Here is a 14,844-nt window from a genome sequence, read left to right on the forward strand (position 1 = left end):
ATCAAATCTCTAGAACTAACTTCTTCACTCCATTTAATCGTGACTTGTACAGAAAATCAATGGATACTTGAAAAAGACCTCGTCACACAATTTTGCAATGAGTGTTAATAAATTTGTCACAATAGATTGGACACAAATTTATTCTCTTAGCAGGCATAATGCCAATGATCCTTATTCAAGCCTTTTTGGGGAGTGAGAACAGGTAAGCATTCAAATTTTGGCTAAAAAGTTACCATTTTAAACACATGTGAGAAGCCTCCCAGTATAAGTCTGGTGATCAACTTCTGTCAGATCACAGCCCTGAGGCTTTAAAGGACAGCTCACATATGGGCATAAGAGGTCCCCTGTGTCAGAACTGACTCTGACAACTAACATGAAGAGTTCTTATTAATGAATCTATTTTAGAAACTAGATCAGGAGAGAAAATCAGCCACACCGGAGGGAATTTGAGCCATCTAGGTGCGAGGAAAGGGCTGGAGGCCCGGCGAGAGACAGCGGGAGACGTGTTGGCGTTCAAGGAGTGTTGTGGCTGAGCGGGTGTAAGAAGCTAAAGAAAGCCCGACTTTACTGCCTCCAAGGTGGTTCTCACGTACAGGAATCCTGCAGGACAGGGGAGAATGCCACTGTGGGTTCAAAACTACAACTCGGCACTCAGGCAGGAAGCCTCATCTTTGTCCTGAGAGCAGCCGCTTGTCTTGCATTTCTGTACTTGAAGTTATCAGCCCAATGCTTACAGAAATTTCAAACAAATCTTGAGATAGTCACAGGCTGTGGATCTATGGCTCTGAGAGGAGTTCCTTTCATTTATAGATTATAGAAACCAAGGTTATTTATGATAAGACAATAAATAACATTCACAGACATATGTATGTTTATTAAAATTATATTCTAAAATTGAAGAATAATGACAATGTTTGAGTATTCCTCAAATATGATTTATCAATTTTGAAATAGAGTTTATAAAATTATATTATCTTTAAAATTTTGACTTCTAAGCATCAAAATTTATCCTAAGAAAGTAATTATGGGTTTTGAAAAAAGACAACAATTTTCTTTTGAAATTCTTGGTATTCTAGTAATATTGAAAGTTGGAGATATCTTCCTTATCTAATGATGATATAACTGATATACCACAAGTGAATGGCTTTAACAAACAGTTATTTTCTCATGGTTTAGGACACTAGAAATCTGATTAAGGCTCGTGACTTTACAGGAGGGCTTTCTATCTCTCTGTGGACTCTGGGGAGATATTCCAGTTCTTCAGTTTCTGCTTCTTAATTCCTTAGAGCTCTTCCCGTAGCTTGGCATCAATCTTCTCCCATCGCTCCTTCACTCACTTATTTAATTGATTTTATATCTCTAAGAGTTTCACTGGTAAACCCGCAGGGGGCTCAGTGGGCTGTGGCAGGCTCGTGGACAAGGAGTCTGACCACTTGGAAAAAGGGGAGGCAGGCACCCTCCCTGACACCTATGAGTCACCAAGCTTCATTCGTTCCTTTGGCTCTGCAACCCTTCCAGGTCTCTGACAGCTCTTGGGTGCATCTAAGATGCTCGTGTTCCCTGTAGATCTGCTGGATCACTACAGTCATAAGGAATTGCACATTTCTGTTGAAGATAACATGTCAGGCCTAAGGTGGTGGTACTTTGAAAATCCGGAGTGTTTCCAATTTCTCAATTTTATTATTCCTATAAGCTTGTCAAATATTGGCTTTGTACCTCTTCATGGTAGAGAGCAGCCCCCAGAAATTTCTAGCCGTTCTTGAACCTAAGGACTCGCTCCCAGCTGTGGCACCTTACTGACCAGTTGTGGACTATTGATGACATTTTGAAACATCAGGCCCATCCAGAGAGGGGCTTACACTGGGAATATTTGTACATTATTTCTCACCCAAAGCAATGAACTACCAGTTCTTAACCCAATGTTTGTGAGGAATAAACATCCAGGCAAAGACTATGGACTTCATGTGCTGGAGGATTTGTAAGTAAGTTTTTCCCAACTGTAATAATTGACTTTTCTGAACAACAGATATCAGAAAAGTTATTACCCATCACTGCTCCTTCACCGAAGCATCTCTTCTCTTCTGCAGAGTTCTTTGATAGAGGTTAAGCTTGAAAATGAGCCTTGCAAGCAGAATACAGGACAGAAGAAAGAGTCAGACAGCAGTCTGGAGCATCTTCTGAGCAACTGGGTCAAGTTACACAGTTGGCAGCCAAGCTGCGTGGAAGTGCCTGCGGTCAATGGGCAAAATGAGACCAGAAATGGCAAAAGTTGTAAGGGATCTATTGGCAGGAAAGCCAAACTAAGTTAAGAGAAGAAATGTAGATGATAAATCCACTTCTTTTTAAAAATATAATTGTTATCAAAATATGGTGATCAATAAATGCATGGAACATAAGACAAAGTTTCCCAAAGGTCAGTTTGAACCTCCTTATGATACAGTTTTACTCTCGACACCGATGACGAGGCTTCACATTTCTTTTTAGATTTTCAAGCTACTGTGTGCAAATGCAATATTTATTAACAATTTTTCCGTTTAGGGAGAGCTGATCATACTATACTTTCCTCATCAGCAGGTAGGGACATCTGATCACTAATATTTCACACAATACAAATTAGAGCAATCCGGTACAAATATGTAAGGATCACAGAAATAATTTATACGAAAGGCCTTAATAGTAAACTTGGAGACTGGAATAGTGCTAGATAATGAATATAAAAGGTAGTGCCCAGGTTTTAATGAGGCATACCTAATAAGTCAGTAAGTTAGAATCAGTGTGCCTTGAAGCCTGTGATGACACAGATACAGACATGTCCGGCTCAAAGTCTTATGAAGGTGGCAGAGATACCGCTGCAGTTTCCCCCTTTGACTTCTGTGTGTGGGGAGGTAGACCCAAAGTCTATTTCTGATTCCTTTTATGCCATATGATGTTAACAGCACTGCTAGGGATTTAAATCTGGCACATAGATATTAAGATAATTTAGAATTTCATTTTAACAATCAATTTGAAGTAATTAAAAAACATGATGTTCATCTCTGCGTATTTCAGATGATTACATACTTAAGAGTATATTTTGACTTTATCAGGTAAACATCCCAACTAATAGATTTTGGCTGTAATTTGCTTTCAATTAGGCTAGCTGATCCGGATCATAAAGGTAAACAAATTGAGGTGAGGAGTTGGTCCTTGCCCAATTAATATGTACCCTTACGACGTGAGCTGATCCTTCCTAAGGTGGTGCCTGAATCCTGCCACTGCCCAAACTCTGAAATCTTACTGATATTCTCAGCTCACCTTCATCTACCTCTCCACTCCAGGAGGGTCTGCCCTCTGCTCCTGAGGCGCTCCCATAACCTCCCTCGTTGGAGTTTGTACTTGCAGAGCCTTAGACTTCAGTGGCTGGAACAAGGTTGCCCTACAAGATGTACTCCCAAGGCGGCTCCAGTCGTCTCTTGGGTGCTGCCCACTCTCGGGTTGCTCCGTGAAGACTGGGGGACCATTACAACCCCTGTGTATGTGCGTACATGGCACTGCCACAGCCAAGGCCTTTGCCTGAGAAAAAGGTTTTAAATCCATTTGTCAACTCTTGTGTAGTCATTTAAAAAAAGAACCAAATGATTAATTCCAAGGAGAATGTACAAGACATCGGACTCTGAGAGTATTAGGTGTACCTGTAACTCTCTTCTGTTATGCTTGGACTCCACGCAGATGATTTTAGAAACAGGTTGGTCTTTAGTGTTTGTTTTTTTAAGTATGATTTCTTGTCATGGGAGGTGCTGCGTTTTATGATGAGCGTGGGCTGTATTCAGCACAGCTAGGTGATGCCAGAGCATAAAATTTTATTTTGAGAGGTTTGTATTTTAGAAATATATAATTTTGATTTTTAAAAGGCAAATCAAAATAATAACTCCTCCTACTAACTGAATGTTTTTAATACTTGCATCTCTGTTTCCCTAATTATTGATCCACGGTGAGACAGATAAATTAATATGAAAGCACTCTGGTCACGTGATTTCTCAGCCAATGCTCTGAGGAAGCTCCGAATGACTAAGGGGAGAGTGTGCTGTCAAATGTTCACGGGGCGGTCTGACAACATTGAGACATGCCCGTTGCCATCCCAGTTTAGACGGTTACTAATGTTTCTGCTTCACTTCAGTAAATTCTTAGCTTTTCCATTTTTTAATTTATTGGAATAGATTGGAAACAAACTCTTAAATTATTTTCTTTTTACTTGGACTGCTTATTATCCTCTTTAAAATGGTTTCTTTTACAGACCGAGTCCATTGCCACTTCTTGTTGGGCTGCCAACAGAGTCCCTCTGTTTGCGAAGCTGACGCTGTTCATAAGTGGGGCCCTTGTCTACGACTAGCTTATTTCTAAACAGCGAGCAAGTTTTAAGCAATTGAATACTTTCTGTTAGCCAAACACAAAAAATAACTTTCATCACATATTATGTCTGAGAAGAAAATGGTATTTTGCGGTTACAGATATTAGATGAGAAAATTAAGGTCATATGGACAATTCCTTCCTGTCAGTGACTATGGAATTAACAAAATCAATCTTAAGAAGTCTAAATAAACATAATTAGTTATTTTTTCAAGACATTAGTAAACAGTTTCCGAGTCACAGGAGAGTGGAATTGATGTTCTCCAGGTCGCCAAGTCATCCTGCCCTAGCCCAGTGTGGCTGCTTTGTTCTTGGAGTGTAAAGCAAAAGTTACTAGTGAAATTTTAGTCCTACTTGCAACTGTTTTCCATTGCTACACGTCACAGCAATTAGTACAAACATTGATTACAAAGCCTTTCTACAACTTTTAAAGGTGGGATGGTTTATTATGATTATGTATAAAATTATGGTTTATAAAAGAACATGATTTAGGATGTCAGCCTTCTACTACTTAAAATATATATAATATTGTTTTCCCCTCAATGTAGAGAAATATGGAGTGACTAATGGTTTACTTATTTTTCCCCAAACCATTTTATTAGGACATAATCCAAACACCATACCATTCCATATTTCAGTTACATCATTGTACAATCACCATTACAATCTTTAAAATGCATACTCATTGTGATTCTCCTTGACATCAGCTCCCCACCGCTCCCCTCCCCTGCTTTCCCCAGCATGAACCCTCTTCTAGTTCTTGTCTTTATAGATTCACCTCACCAGGGTTTCATATACCAGGAAACATGAAAAGATAAGTAACAGAAAGCAAAGAATGCTACCAACAATAACAAAATGCAACAGAGAAAAGCCACAATTGGAAAACAAAATGAAACTGAAAATGTTAAACAAAACAAAACAAAAAAACAGATCAAGCTCAAAGAGTATTAAAGCTCATCAGTAGTCAATTTGGACACCCTCTGTTAGCAGGGGCTACAAGGAAGAGAAAACTTGTCAGGGTGCAGTATAGCACCAAGGAAACATACAAAATTCCTCTAATTCTTTAATGCTTCTTTCTCCTGTCCCCCAAAATCCCAATCCCATGACCCAAATTCTAGCATACAAATCTGGCTAGACCAGAACATGTACACTGGTACAGACAAGAGCTTGCAACACAGGGAACCAAGTACAGATAAACTCCTCGGGGCAGGAAATAATATGGAACCGATCACAATGATCAAAGTATGGCCCCATCCCAGGGGGATAGACAGCATAAAAGTGGGTGAAATGACACAGCGGTCAGTGTAAGACATGAAAAAAAGAATAATTTATAAATTATCAAAGGCATGAGGGAGGGAGCGTGGAGAAGGGAGGGTAAAAATGAGAGTTGATGCCAGGGGATCAAGTAGAAAGAAAATGCCTTGATAAATATGATGACAACATATGTACAGATGTGTTCATGTGGACATAGGTAGGGATTTTGATAAGAGCTGTAAGAGCCCCCAATAAAATAAAAATTTTAAAGATGTGGAATTCAACAAGAAACTACAGGTCCGGTGATCAGAACAAGCACAAACACTGAGCCATTATGAGAGTGAAATTGAGAGTCGTTGTTTGCAGAAGGCAGGAGAAATTCATGGGAGAGTCAGTCTCTGGTCAAAGGGTTTCACAAATAATAATAATAAATAATAAAACAGGATATTTAATGACAAGGTTTTAAATTCAAGTTAAGAATGCGGGAGGGGAACGCACATGTCTTGTATACAAATTCATTTCTCTTGGCAGAAATTAGGAAGAACCAGCCTCCTAGCAGGGCAATAACTGATTAACAACACCTTCCAAGGCCCCAAGGGAAGAGTATGCCTGGGACTGCGACATAGGCCGTGGGTTACAGACATTGAACCCTGAATCTCAAAGCACACAACATACTCTAAAGGTCAACCCAGAGGGATGTAATGTGGAAACCCAAGTAGGTGAACTAGGCTCTATCTCAAATACACCTGCAACCCAAGGGGTTCAGGCAGAAATTACATGGTGTGGCCAAGCAGAGGGCAGTTGTACCAAGAGTACTGATCTGCTCACAGGCAGACTAACATTTACTTACTACTTCAATGTCCGACTGCTGTATTAAGGTACATATTATTCTAGCAGAGCTGTGTCTGACATTGCCAGGGGATATTATTTTAAATTTTATTGATGACTCCACGTCTATTGTTTGTAGATAGTGTGCAATCACGTAAGGAATTAATCTGTGCAAGTCAGTAAGGGTTCACTTTTAGCAGACGACCAGAAGAGCACCTAAAGTGGCTTAAGTGACCTTAGGAGCATATTTAAGAAGATTTATGATTGTATCCACCTCGGCGACTCCCTCGTATCTAAACCTTCCGCTCTCTGCTGTGCTTCCTGCTCGGCACTGCCATCCTGAAATTGGTCACACCCGCAAGCAGAGACAGACCTGGTTGGAAATAGGTCATACTAATATCATTCTTCTGTGTCACAGTATGTGAGGAAGTCTGTCTTTTGGATCCCATGGTGGCAATATGATGTTTAAGGTGTGTCTCGTGAATGCAACAAGGTACAAATGCTACAATTACATTTGCAAACTTAATATCAAGGTGGGGATTTTTTGTACATTACAAGATGGTCATTTAATTTTAAAGTTTTGGTTCTAAACAAAAAAGTAAGCTTTGATTATGTAATGTCATTTACCCCAAACTTTCTACTTTCATCTTCTAATAAAATGTCTCGTGTCACCCATTTCTAATACAGTGGCAAGATACATTGCGCAAGTTGGATAGTTATGACAAATTTGGCTTCTGTGTCCTATTTAAGTGATCGTGTCATACTGCATACCACTGCTGAGGGACGCGTCTTCTCTTGGGTTGTCTGTAGGTGTTTATAAGCCTCTTAGGAAATGTGGTATCTTCACTCACGGTACTTGGTTCTCTTTTTTTTTTTTTTGTAAGTTTAATGATAAGTAAACTTATTTTGCGATCATTAAAGTGAAATAGAGAGATTGAAACTATTCCATACATATCTCTTGACTCAACAATAAAACCAGAAAACCATTGCTAAATGGGATTACAAATATAAATGCAATGGAGTTTTTAGAGGCCAACATTCTTTAACCCTATTTTTGTGGGAGACAATCCAAACCGTAACATGCATTAAATGCCCAAGGAATGATAGATGTATTAAATTTAATATGCAATACTTATACAGTAGAAAATCAGTCCATATAATATATTTGGAAGACTAACTATACACATGAAAAATATTTATATAGGAAAATCCACAAAGTTATATCATTCTTTTATTAGTTGAGATTCAGGGTAAAAGTAACATCCAAATGTGTGATTTTGTTTCTCTGGTGTTCAGTGAGACTACCCAAATCTGCCTTTAGGAAATCACTAACAATGAACATCTCTTTGAGTTTGTGCCAAAGGCATACTTCAAGGACCAGCATTTGCCTAGTTTTCACACATCATTAGCACTTCTTTTAAACAGAGCTTTCAACTTGGCACTTCTTGCTACAATAAAGAGGAGAGGCTGCTGCATTCCATGAATCACAACTACCAGCATCTATTTTGTTTTCTTGTTCTAATCCTGGGATTCTTACAGTATGTCTTCAGCTTTGATCACTACACTCCTGTGTGATGTAAATTTGTGCATGTGTCTTACCCTTCATACCCTATACCGCCTTGGATAAATTGAAAAAACAACAACCAAAAACCTCACTTCCTTATAGTTGATTCTGACTCACTGTGACCCTATAGAACAGGGAAGAACTATCTCTGTGAGTTTCCAAAAGTATAGCTCTTTAGGGGAGCAGAAATCCTCATTTTCCTTCTACCATCATGGATCGAGGTGCAGTATGCCTCAAACATCACACATTTTCCCAAACTTAAATGGCAAGACAGTGACATACTTTTTGAAACGTTGGAACTCCACTCTCCTGCCACTTTTGGTGATGGTACGGAATTCACCGAAGTTAAATCTGGTATTTTATTGTTATGTGGAGGTTGACATGGAAGTTCTTGCTATGATAACAGAAGATCTAAGGAAGAAATTAAAATCAAGAACAGTACAGGCTCACAGATGATTTTGGTTCTCAGCATTTACAGCTTTCAAAAAATCTAAATATTAGTAAAGATCATTAAATATATTAGGGAAGAAATGTAACTACCGGTAAGTGAGCAAAGCAATTGAAGGAAATCTGAAAGGAAGGCAAAATTGGCATGTATATATATTTGCAACTTACTCATCGCCATTTAGCTAGGACCAGTTCATAGTGTTTTTCGAAGACAGTGTGGTTTTGGTCGTATGAGTTTAAAGTGTGAAAGATGTTACTGTGAGGACTATCGTGTGCCTGACCAAGCTCATGGAATTTTTAGTCTTGTGAAAACTGGACACTTAATATGGAAGACTGGAGAAGATGCAATGTACATTAATTATGGTGTTGATAAAGAATATTGCTATGTACCATAGACTGCCGGAGAACAAACAAATTTATCTTGGAAGTATTATAGCCAAAATCCTCTTTAGAAGCAAGATAAAGAAACTTTGCCTAATGTATCTTGGACATGTTATCAGGAGATATCAGTCTCAATAGAGATACATCATGCTTGGTAAAATAGAGGGTCAATTAAAAAAAGAGGAAGGCCTTTGATGAGATGAATTGACACAGTAGCTGTAACAGACTTGTTTTGTGACTGTATCTGTTCTCTGTTAATAGAATAGTATGTTCATTCCACTTTTGTCTTTATATTATTCTAAATATTGCTAAATTATTTTTATTATTGATTTTTAAAAACCAGCATAGTGTTTTGATGAGAAAAAATTTTGGATCATAATTTACTACAAAAACAAAGACATCTTTGATAATATTTTGTACTTAGATACCTAGGACATACATAAGAGATTTTTAATGAAGTCACCTATTTTTGAAAAATGCATCTGCTTATTTTTCCCTTCATTAGTAGTGCTGTTTAAAATACATCTCATTAAAAATATCAAACTCCAAATAAACCTAAAATATACTATATAAGATATTTATTTTAATATTGTTAGAGAATCTCTATAAAAACAGGGAATAAAATGAACTGTGAAAGACAATCCTAGAAGGAGATTGAAAATATTTAGCTATGATATTAAAGAGTGACAGATGCGATGTGATCTCAAATTCTGAACACATCAGACCTGTGGTCCTCAGTCAGGGGTGTCCAGTGCCATGGTGCCCGGCCATAACCTTCTCTCTCCAGAGGTGTGAGGCCCAGCCATTGCCTTAATCTTTATTGCTTGAGCAGTTTAACTTTCCATGAGAACTGTTCTGCAGCCATTGTTCTCAGGGAAACACCTGCGGCTTGCTTCCGCCATTTATCGTTCTCAGGGAAACACTTGTGGCTTGTTTCCCTTTCCCGGGCCTATATAAGCTGTAGCCTTTTACTCAATTAACGAGACCAGATCAGACTGCTGTCTTGTCTCCATTCCTCGTGTCTCTTGTCCCCCCAATTCCCATTCCCTCCTCCATGGTCAACGTTGAAGTTCCCGCAAGGTGGGACATCTGACGCCCAATGTGGGGCCCAGATATGAGGGATACCGTGAGGAAGAAGGCGCCAAAGGTGCGAGTCAAAGTGAAAGAAAAATCCTTCAGCCACCACGGGAGCCTGCCGGGCCGAGACTGAAGGTGAGTAAAAGCGCCTGAAAATGGGACAGAATTAAGCCAGCATCAGATTTGTGTTAAACAATTGAAAGAGGCTTTAAAGACACGAGGAGTAAGGGTTAAAATTGGTGATTTATTTAAATTTTTTGACTTTATAAAAGATACTACTCCTTGGTTTCCGCAGAAAGGGACGATTGATACAAAAAGATGGAAAAGGCTTGGCAGTGCTTTCGAGCATTATTATGAGGTCTTTGAACTGGAAAGAATTCCAGTTACAGCCTTTCTTAATGGAATTTAATTAAAGATTTGATGGATAGAAAGGAGAGTTGTCCACAAATAATGGCGGCCATCGCCCAGACAGAAGAAATAATGAAAGTCAGTTCTAGAACACAGATCTCAGAGACTCCACCAGAGAAGGAGATTGACATTATTTCTCTAGAAAGTGATGAAGAGGGGGCCAAGGGTCCTCCTATAATAGAGGAACTTAAAGAAACAATTAGTCAGCTTAAAGAACAGATAAAACTAGAAGAGTTACATCAGTCTTTGATTACCAGACTGCAGACATTGAGATCAGGGAGTCAAAGGGTGTCAGAACCAGAAAAAGGGACGGAAATGGGGTGCGCATGTCAACAGCCTAGGCAGCATCTCCCTACAAAGAAAATGCCTGCAGACAGAGAGGAGGGGGGTTTCTCTCCTGTACGTGCTTTCCCAGTTACCGAGACCATAGATGAGCAGGGAGAGAGTGTCCGAAATTATGTTGGGCTCAAATTCGCCCTCATAAAGGAATTAAAAAAGGCTGCTTCTCAATATGGGGCTACCTCTCCATACAGCTTAGCCCTTTTAGATTCTTTGGCTGAACGGGCTTTGACCTGATCTCTTACCACTTTGGAGGCCCCTTGGTTAGCCTATTACTCTTGCTCTCACTGGGACCTGTGGAGGTTAACAAGCTCATGGCATTTATCAAGCAACCATCCAGGCAAAGCCTATACAGGTCCATTACCACCGCCTTGAGACGTGTGAACAGGGTGGCTCATACGAGTAGTTATGATAAGACCCCCTGCCCTTGTGTGCTGAACTGGCAGTCAATGACGGGTAAGATCGGCACAAGACATACCAACCTAAGACAGACATTGGTTTGCTCTTCTTTTATGAAAGCATTCCATTGATCAATGACGGGTAAGGATGACTCTTGATGCCTGACAACCTAAGACAGACGCAGTTCCCCAAGGGCTCTCTCTTGGCTTTACAAAATTAAAAACTGGGACCTGTCCGGTGCCATGAGGCCCGGCCATAACCTTGCCTGTCCGGAGCCATGAGGCCCGGCCATTGTCTTGATCTTTAATGCCTGAGCTCTTTAACTTTCCACAGGAACTGTTTGTTCTGCGGTCATTGTTCTCAGGGAAACACCTGCGGCTTGCTTCCGCCATTTATCGTTCTCAGGGAAACACTTGTGGCTTGTTTCCCTTTCCCGGGCCTATATAAGCTGTAGCCTTTTACTCAATTAACGAGACCAGATCAGACTGCTGTCTTGTCTCCATTCCTCGTGTCTCTTGTCCCCCCAATTCCCATTCCCTCCTCCATGGTCAACGTTGAAGTTCCCGCAAGGTGGGACATCTGACGCCCAATGTGGGGCCCAGATATGAGGGATACCGTGAGGAAGAAGGCGCCAAAGGTGCGAGTCAAAGTGAAAGAAAAATCCTTCAGCCACCACGGGAGCCTGCCGGGCCGAGACTGAAGGTGAGTAAAAGCGCCTGAAAATGGGACAGAATTAAGCCAGCATCAGATTTGTGTTAAACAATTGAAAGAGGCTTTAAAGACACGAGGAGTAAGGGTTAAAATTGGTGATTTATTTAAATTTTTTGACTTTATAAAAGATACTACTCCTTGGTTTCCGCAGAAAGGGACGATTGATACAAAAAGATGGAAAAGGCTTGGCAGTGCTTTCGAGCATTATTATGAGGTCTTTGAACTGGAAAGAATTCCAGTTACAGCCTTTCTTAATGGAATTTAATTAAAGATTTGATGGATAGAAAGGAGAGTTGTCCACAAATAATGGCGGCCATCGCCCAGACAGAAGAAATAATGAAAGTCAGTTCTAGAACACAGATCTCAGAGACTCCACCAGAGAAGGAGATTGACATTATTTCTCTAGAAAGTGATGGAGAGGGGCCAAGGGTCCTCCTATAATAGAGGAACTTAAAGAAACAATTAGTCAGCTTAAAGAACAGATAAAACTAGAAGAGTTACATCAGTCTTTGATTACCAGACTGCAGACATTGAGATCAGGGAGTCAAAGGGTGTCAGAACCAGAAAAAGGGACGGAAATGGGGTGCGCATTTCAACAGCCTAGGCAGCATCTCCCTACAAAGAAAATGCCTGCAGACAGAGAGGAGGGGGGTTTCTCTCCTGTACGTGCTTTCCCAGTTACCGAGACCATAGATGAGCAGGGAGAGAGTGTCCGAAATTATGTTGGGCTCAAATTCGCCCTCATAAAGGAATTAAAAAAGGCTGCTTCTCAATATGGGGCTACCTCTCCATACAGCTTAGCCCTTTTAGATTCTTTGGCTGAACGGGCTTTGACCTGATCTCTTACCACTTTGGAGGCCCCTTGGTTAGCCTATTACTCTTGCTCTCACTGGGACCTGTGGAGGTTAACAAGCTCATGGCATTTATCAAGCAACCATCCAGGCAAAGCCTATACAGGTCCATTACCACCGCCTTGAGACGTGTGAACAGGGTGGCTCATACGAGTAGTTATGATAAGACCCCCTGCCCTTGTGTGCTGAACTGGCAGTCAATGACGGGTAAGATCGGCACAAGACATACCAACCTAAGACAGACATTGGTTTGCTCTTCTTTTATGAAAGCATTCCATTGATCAATGACGGGTAAGGATGACTCTTGATGCCTGACAACCTAAGACAGACGCAGTTCCCCAAGGGCTCTCTCTTGGCTTTACAAAATTAAAAACTGGGACCTGTCCGGTGCCATGAGGCCCGGCCATAACCTTGCCTGTCCGGAGCCATGAGGCCCGGCCATTGTCTTGATCTTTAATGCCTGAGCTCTTTAACTTTCCACAGGAACTGTTTGTTCTGCGGTCATTGTTCTCAGGGAAACACCTGCGGCTTGCTTCCGCCATTTATCGTTCTCAGGGAAACACTTGTGGCTTGTTTCCCTTTCCCGGGCCTATATAAGCTGTAGCCTTTTACTCAATTAACGAGACCAGATCAGACTGCTGTCTTGTCTCCATTCCTCGTGTCTCTTGTCCCCCCAATTCCCATTCCCTCCTCCATGGTCAACGTTGAAGTTCCCGCAAGGTGGGACATCTGACGCCCAATGTGGGGCCCAGATATGAGGGATACCGTGAGGAAGAAGGCGCCAAAGGTGCGAGTCAAAGTGAAAGAAAAATCCTTCAGCCACCACGGGAGCCTGCCGGGCCGAGACTGAAGGTGAGTAAAAGCGCCTGAAAATGGGACAGAATTAAGCCAGCATCAGATTTGTGTTAAACAATTGAAAGAGGCTTTAAAGACACGAGGAGTAAGGGTTAAAATTGGTGATTTATTTAAATTTTTTGACTTTATAAAAGATACTACTCCTTGGTTTCCGCAGAAAGGGACGATTGATACAAAAAGATGGAAAAGGCTTGGCAGTGCTTTCGAGCATTATTATGAGGTCTTTGAACTGGAAAGAATTCCAGTTACAGCCTTTCTTAATGGAATTTAATTAAAGATTTGATGGATAGAAAGGAGAGTTGTCCACAAATAATGGCGGCCATCGCCCAGACAGAAGAAATAATGAAAGTCAGTTCTAGAACACAGATCTCAGAGACTCCACCAGAGAAGGAGATTGACATTATTTCTCTAGAAAGTGATGAAGAGGGGGCCAAGGGTCCTCCTATAATAGAGGAACTTAAAGAAACAATTAGTCAGCTTAAAGAACAGATAAAACTAGAAGAGTTACATCAGTCTTTGATTACCAGACTGCAGACATTGAGATCAGGGAGTCAAAGGGTGTCAGAACCAGAAAAAGGGACGGAAATGGGGTGCGCATGTCAACAGCCTAGGCAGCATCTCCCTACAAAGAAAATGCCTGCAGACAGAGAGGAGGGGGGTTTCTCTCCTGTACGTGCTTTCCCAGTTACCGAGACCATAGATGAGCAGGGAGAGAGTGTCCGAAATTATGTTGGGCTCAAATTCGCCCTCATAAAGGAATTAAAAAAGGCTGCTTCTCAATATGGGGCTACCTCTCCATACAGCTTAGCCCTTTTAGATTCTTTGGCTGAACGGGCTTTGACCTGATCTCTTACCACTTTGGAGGCCCCTTGGTTAGCCTATTACTCTTGCTCTCACTGGGACCTGTGGAGGTTAACAAGCTCATGGCATTTATCAAGCAACCATCCAGGCAAAGCCTATACAGGTCCATTACCACCGCCTTGAGACGTGTGAACAGGGTGGCTCATACGAGTAGTTATGATAAGACCCCCTGCCCTTGTGTGCTGAACTGGCAGTCAATGACGGGTAAGATCGGCACAAGACATACCAACCTAAGACAGACATTGGTTTGCTCTTCTTTTATGAAAGCATTCCATTGATCAATGACGGGTAAGGATGACTCTTGATGCCTGACAACCTAAGACAGACGCAGTTCCCCAAGGGCTCTCTCTTGGCTTTACAAAATTAAAAACTGGGACCTGTCCGGTGCCATGAGGCCCGGCCATAACCTTGCCTGTCCGGAGCCATGAGGCCCGGCCATTGTCTTGATCTTTAATGCCTGAGCTCTTTAACTTTCCACAGGAA

General features: G+C 41.1%; 1 protein-coding gene across 1 annotated transcript in view; it reads right to left on the reverse strand.

The window, feature by feature from the left end:
• Positions 1 to 14,844, reverse strand: part of CSMD1 (CUB and Sushi multiple domains 1) — a 1,770,408-nt gene that overhangs the window by 705,436 nt on the left and 1,050,128 nt on the right. The window lies entirely within an intron of this gene.

The sequence above is a fragment of the Tenrec ecaudatus genome, chromosome 8 (assembly GCF_050624435.1).
Source record: "Tenrec ecaudatus isolate mTenEca1 chromosome 8, mTenEca1.hap1, whole genome shotgun sequence".
Taxonomy (NCBI): Eukaryota; Metazoa; Chordata; class Mammalia; order Afrosoricida; family Tenrecidae; genus Tenrec; species Tenrec ecaudatus.